The 6,631-nt window shown below is 37.8% G+C and overlaps 2 pseudogenes; both read left to right on the top strand.

Annotated features, from left to right (window-relative positions):
- Window positions 1-4,107: 4,107 nt before the first annotated feature.
- On the top strand, window positions 4,108-4,229 carry LOC123786866 (small nucleolar RNA SNORA70; annotated as a pseudogene).
- An 89-nt stretch (window positions 4,230-4,318) lies between these two features.
- Window positions 4,319-4,580, top strand: LOC148106810 (large ribosomal subunit protein uL16-like; annotated as a pseudogene).
- The last annotated feature ends 2,051 nt before the right edge of the window (window positions 4,581-6,631 follow it).

The following is a 6,631-nucleotide window of genomic DNA, read 5'->3' as shown; positions in this document are numbered from 1 at the left end:
ACCCCATACCTATTAGTGCTTATCCCCTTGCCTTACCTCCCCCAGGCCCTGGCAACCACTAATATACTTTCTGTCTCTATGAATTTGACTATTCTGGATACTTCCTATAAATGCAGTCATGTGATACGTGGTCTTTAGTGTCTGGCTTCTTTTACTTAGCATCATGTTGTCACGGTTCACCCAGGTTGTAGCATGTGTCAGTATTTCATGCTCCTTAATGGCTCAGTAATGCTCCACTGCATGGATATACTGCCCTTTGTTTATTCATTCATTAGTTTCATGGACATTTGAGTTGCTTCCTTCCACTTCTCGGCTATTATGAATAATGAGATTATGAGCACTCATGTACAACTTTTTGTGTGTTTTCACATCTCTTGAGTATATATCTAGTATATACCTGGAATTGTTGGGTCGCATGGTACTACTGTATTTAACATGTTGAAGAACAGCCAAAGTAGCAATGTATGAGGGTTCTAATTTCTCCAAATCCTTACGAACATTTGTTATTCTCTGTCTTTCTGATTGTAGTCATTCTAGTGGGTGTGAAGTGGTGTTACACTGTGGTTTTGATTTGCATTTCTCTAATGGTTGTTGAGGTTGAGTTCCTTCTTATGTGTTTATTCTATGTTGATTCTTATGTGTTTAGGTGTCAATTCTATATCCTCTTTAGAGAAAAGCCTATTCACATCCTGTGCCGAGTTTTTTAAAAAGATTTATTTATTTATTTGAGAGAGAGAGAGAGAGTACAAATAGGAGGGGCAGAGGGAGAGGGAGAGAGAATCTCAAGCAAGCTCTGTGCTGAGGGCAGAGCCAGATGTGGGGCTCGATCTCATGATGCTCAGATCATGATGTGAGCTGAAATCAAGAGTCAGATGCTCAACTGACTGAGCCACCCAGTTGCCCCTCATTTATTAGTTCTAATAGTTTTTTTTAGCAGATTACTTAGGATTTTATATATAAAAGATAACATCTTCTGTGTATAGAGAGATAGAAAATATGGCTTTACTTCTTCCTTTCTGATCTGAATGCCTTTTATTTCTTTTCTTGGCTATACCTCCAGTATAACATTGAGCAGAAGTGATAAGAGTGGACAGCCTTGTCTTGTTCCTGATCTTTAGGTGAAACATCCAGTCTTTCATCATTGAGTACAATGTGCAGTTTTCATAGACGTCCTTTATCAGGTTGAAGAAGATTCCTTTTTTTTTTTTAATTTTATTTATTCATTCGACAGAGATAGAGACAGCCAGCGAGAGAGGGAACACAAGCAGGGGGAGTGGGAGAGGAAGAAGCAGGCTCATAGCAGAGGAGCCTGATGTGGGGCTTGATCCCATAACGCCAGGATCACACCCTGAGCCGAAGGCAGACGCTTAACTGCTGTGCCACCCAGGCGCCCCAAGAAGATTCCTTTTATTCCTAGTTTATTCCTAGTTTGCTGTTGATGGGGTGTTAGATTTTGTCAAATGCTTTTTCTATGTCTATCAAGATTATCATGTGGTTTTTCACTTTATTTTATCGATATGGCATATTACATTGATTTTCATATGTTGAACCAACCTTGCGTTCTTGAGCTAAGTCCCATTTGGTGATGGTGTATAATCCGTTTTATATATTCTGGGTTTGGTACTTTATTGAGGATTTTTGTGCCTATATTCATAATGGATATTGATCTGTAGTTTTCTTTATTGTGATGTCTATGTCTTTTTTTAAAGATTTTATTTATTTGAGAGAGGCAGAGGGAGGAGCATGAGTCAGGGGATGGGCAGAGGGAGAGGGAGAGAGACAAGCAGACTCCCCACTGACTGTGGAGCCTGACATGGGGCTCGATCTCAGGACCCTGAGATCATGACCTGAGCCAAAGTCAGACGCCTAACCAACTGAGCCACCCGGGCGCCCCTATATCTTTTTTTTTTATGGTGAAACATTTTAGATTTAGGTTTAGCCAGCTGGACTTAGTTTAGATGATCCCAATTTTGTCGGCAACATCCAGAGCATCATAGTCAGGAGCCAGTCAGACATATACCTTCTTCTCTCCATCGGGCCTGATCAGGGTGTTGGCCTTGGCCACAGCAATGTCATAGAGTTTCTTCAAGTTTATTTGATCTGGTGCTTGTTGGCCTTGACATCCACAATGAACACAAGTGTGGTGTTGTCTTCTCTTTTCTTCATGGCTGACTCAGTAGTCAGGGGGAACTTGATGATGGCATAGTGGTCAAGCTTGTTTCTCCTGGGGGTGCTCTACTGAGGATATTTGGGCTGCCTTGAGAGATGCAGTGTCTTGGGCTGTTGGAAGGTAGGTGACATGTAGGTCTTCTGTTTTGTGTGTGACTTGGACACTTTTTGGCACTGCTTTCTAGGCCTTCAAAGCTTTTGCTTTGGCTTCAGCTTTGGGAGGGGCAGGGGCTTCCTTCACTGCCTTCAGCACCATCTTCATGAAAGGGCTATGTCTGCTTTTGATATCAGGGTATTAATGGCCTCATGGAGTGAGTTGAGAAGTGTTTCCTCTTCTTCTATTATCCGAAAGAAATTGTGAAATCCAGTGAAGTTATCTGGACCTGGGCTTTTGTTTGGGGATAGTTTTTAAATTACTAATGGAATTTCTGCTTTTAAAATCTATTTGGATTTTTGTATTTCTTCTTGAGTTTCAGTAATTTGTACCTTTCTAGGAATTTATCCCTTTCATCTAAGTTGTCTAAGTTATTGGCATATAATTGTTCATAGTAACCATTTTATTTCTGTATCCTTTTTTATTTTTGTAAGGTTGATAGTAAAGTTCCCTCTTTCATTTCTGATTTTAGTAATTTGAATCTTCTCTCTTTTTTGCTTGGTTGATATAGTTAAAAATTTGTCAATTCTGTTGATCTATTCAAATAAACAACCTTTGGTGTCATTGATCTCTATTTTTCAACTTTCTATTATTAATTTCTGCTCTAATCTCTATTATTTCCTCCCTTCTGCTTGCTTTAGGTTTAGTTTGCTCTTCCTTTTCTTGTTTAGGTTATTGATTTGAGTTATTGATTTGAGATCTTTTTCTATTAATATAGGTCTTCACAGCTATAAATTTTCATCTAAATACTGCTTTAGTTGTAACTTATAAATTTGGTATGTTGTGTTTATATTTTCATTCACCTCAAACTATTTTACAATTTTCTTTGTGATTTCTTCTTTGACCTTATGGTTATGAAGCAGTGTGTTGTTTAATTTCTACTCTTTTGGGGTACCTGGGTAGCTTAGTCAGTTAAGTGTCTGACTCTTGATTTCAGCTCAGGTCATGATCTCAGGGTCCTGGGATCAAGTCCCACATCGGGTCTGTGCTCAGCCCAGAGTCTGCTTGAGATTTTCTCTCTCCCTCTGCCCCTCCTTCCACTCATGCTCTCTATCTCTCTCTAAAATAAATAAAATCTTTAAAAAATGGTAATTTCTACTCTTTTGATATAGTTTTGACTTTTGAAACATGTAAATATCTGACATATTCAAAAGAGATTTAAGAAATGCAAATCTTAAGTTAAATGCATACAAAAACAAATGATCCTAACTGTGTATCAGATTGATAACTTAATCACAGAAGAAAGAATTCAAGTGAATTTTGACTCTGAATAATCTTAGTAGGATATATCCTAAAAATATAAACCAAGGGCACCTAGGTGGCTCAGTCGGTTAAGTGTCTGCCTTTGGCTCAGCTTGTGATCCCAGGGTCCTGGGATTGAGGCTCACATCAGGCTCCCCACTCAGCAGGGAGCCTGCTTCTCCCTCTCCCTCTGCCTGCTGCTCCCCCTGCTTGTGTTCTATCTCTCTCTGTCAAATAAATAAATACAATCTTTAAAAAAAGATACAACAATCAGGAGATAATATAATTGTGGTTTGTTCCTATACTTTTTATTTTGTTTCATTGATGCATTTATCTATGCTGTCCCCAACAGCACACCGTCTTATTATAACTGTATAGTGGGTCTTGATACCTGGTTGTGTAATTCCTTCAGCTTTATTCAGGTTTGGCTATTCTTGGACTTTTGCATTTCTATATAAATTTCAATATCGGCTTGTCAGTTTTCATAACAAGCCTGCTACAGTTTTTATTTAGATTTCATTGACTCCATAAATCAAGGAGGAATTGACATATTAACAGTGTTCCATGGTGGCCCAGCGTAAAATGGCTGCAAACAGTACCCTCCTTGATAGTGTATGCAGCCTGTTGATTTTATGGGTTGCCCTAAGAGGCCTGGGAGACAGCCCTTTCCAGTGAACATTGATGTCTGACCTCATGCTATCTCCAATCTAGGCACCAGACAGGTATACAGGGTACCTTTGGAAAGCCCAGGGCACAGTGGCCAGGGTCCACATTGGCCAAGTCATCATGTCCATCAGTACCAAGCTGCAGAACAAGAAGCATGTGCTTAAGGCCCTATGTGGGGCCAAGTTCAAGTTCCCTGGCCACCAGAAGATCCACACTTTCAGAAAGTGGGGCTTTACTAAGTTTAATGTAGATGAATTTGAAGATACGGTGGCTGAAAAGTGATTCATCCAAGATGGCTATGGGGTTAAATTGTGACCCCTTGGACAAATGGCGGGCTCTGCACTCCTGATTACTTTGGCACCGCCTTCTCCCTATTCATCCCCACCAATAAATCCTACTTTCTGTGAAAACCTCCCCCCCCCAGTATTAACAATATTGAGACTCTAACCTATGAACATAGTATAACCCTACATTTATTTAGGTTTTCTTTAATTTCTCTCAACAGTATTTTCTAGTTTTCAGTGTAAAGATCTTACAGATCTTTTGTTAAATTTACTCTTAGGTATTTGATGGCTTTTAGGTGGTATTATAAATTAAAATTTTTTTAAATTACTTATCCTGATCTATAGAAATTGATTTTTACATTTTAACCTTATATCAACATTGTTAAATACACTTATTAATTCACATTATTTGTAGGTTCTTTTGGATTTCTTATGTATACAATCATGTCTTGTGTAAATAATAGTTTTTATTTCTTCATTTCTGCTCTTTTCGCCTTTTCTATGTTTTCCTTGCTTGATTACACTGTCTAGGACCTCCAGGACAGTATTAAATAGAAGTGTTGCTAGCAGATATCCTTGTCTTATTCCTGATCTCAGGGGAAATTTAAAAAATAATGATTTAAATGAAAAATTAATGATTTTTTTGCAGCTACTATTTATTCAGACTAAGAAAGGTGCCTTTTCTTCCAAGTTCACTACAAGTTTTTTTTTTTTTTGCTATGAGTTTTTTTTAACATCAAGTGGGAGTACAATTTATTAAATGCCTTTTCTGCATCTGTAATTTTCTAGCTTTTTCCTGTTAACATGCCAAATTACACTAATTGATTTTCCCATAAACCCTACTTCGTTGAGATATGTTAATCATTTTTAAATATCACTGGATTAGATTTAAACATATATATCATTGTTTACAATTTTCATTTCTTTTTTAAGCCACTTTATTAAGTTATAGCTGGCATGCTAAAAGCTGTATATATTTAATGTATATAACTTGATGAATTTGGGGATAGGTATATATCTCTGAAACCATCACCACCATCAAGACCATAGACATATCCATCACCTTCCAAAGTTCCTTCCTGCCCCCTTTATTATTATTATGTGATTTTCATTTCTTGTCATTTTTTCAAATTTTAGTTATGCCAGCTTCATAAAATATGATGGCAGATATCCCCCTTTTTTTCTGATTTCTGCAAGTGTTTGTCTAAGATCAATGTTATTTCTTCTTTAAGTGTTTGAAAGAACTTACCAGTGAAACCATTTAGTTCTGCAGTTTAACTTTGTCGGGAGGTTTTTTCTGAGGGAGAAGGTTTTTAATAACAAGTTTCATTTCTTACACACATAGAGGGCTCTTTTCTTCTTATATCAGTTTTATTGAATTGTGTTTCTCAAGGAATTTGTCTAAGGGCTGCTTCTGACCCATTCTCTCACTTTTCTTTTCTGGGTCTCCCAAGTACACTCTCTACCATATCTCATATGTCTCTCATATGTCTCATTTCCAACCTTTTTTCTCTCCATTCTTCTTTCTAGATATTATCTATTGACCTATCTTTTAATTCACTAATCATGTTTTCAACTTTGCCCAATCTGCTGTTAAATCTATTTATTGAGGTCTTAGTTTTAGTTATTTTATTTTCTGTTCCAGAGTGTCCATTTGGCTTTTTATTACAGTTTCCAGTTCCCTGGTGAAAATTTCTCTCTTGCCATCTATTTTCTTGAACCTATTCATCACACAATTATTCCAGCGTCTGTGTCTGATAACTCCAGTATCACCTATGCTTCTGTTTCTATCCTCTCTCTATTGCTCTTGGTCTTGTTTGTTTTTATGCCAGTAAATTTTGATTGAACGACCAACATTATGTGTGGAAAATTATAAAGCCTCCAGATCATGTTATCTTCCTCCAGAGAGGATTACCCCCTCCTCTGGCAGGTAGCAGAGATTCAGATCACCTTATTTCAACTACAGACTTTGCGGACTCAAGGCTAGTTTGCAGTCTTTATATGTCCAGGTTTGCCTCTGGTTCACCCCCATTTCTAGGGGGTAGCCCTCTAGGAGTTCCAAATAAAAATCAGGGTGGTTTGCTAGGGCCCTTTCTACTTGGCACTTTATAACCTC

This window comes from Ursus americanus, chromosome X (genome assembly GCF_024610735.1).
Source record: "Ursus americanus isolate L20-20 chromosome X, mUrsAme1.1.p, whole genome shotgun sequence".
Taxonomy (NCBI): domain Eukaryota; kingdom Metazoa; phylum Chordata; class Mammalia; order Carnivora; family Ursidae; genus Ursus; species Ursus americanus.
The sequence above is the reverse complement of the archived record's forward strand: the minus strand, read 5'-3'. Positions and strand labels throughout refer to the sequence as shown.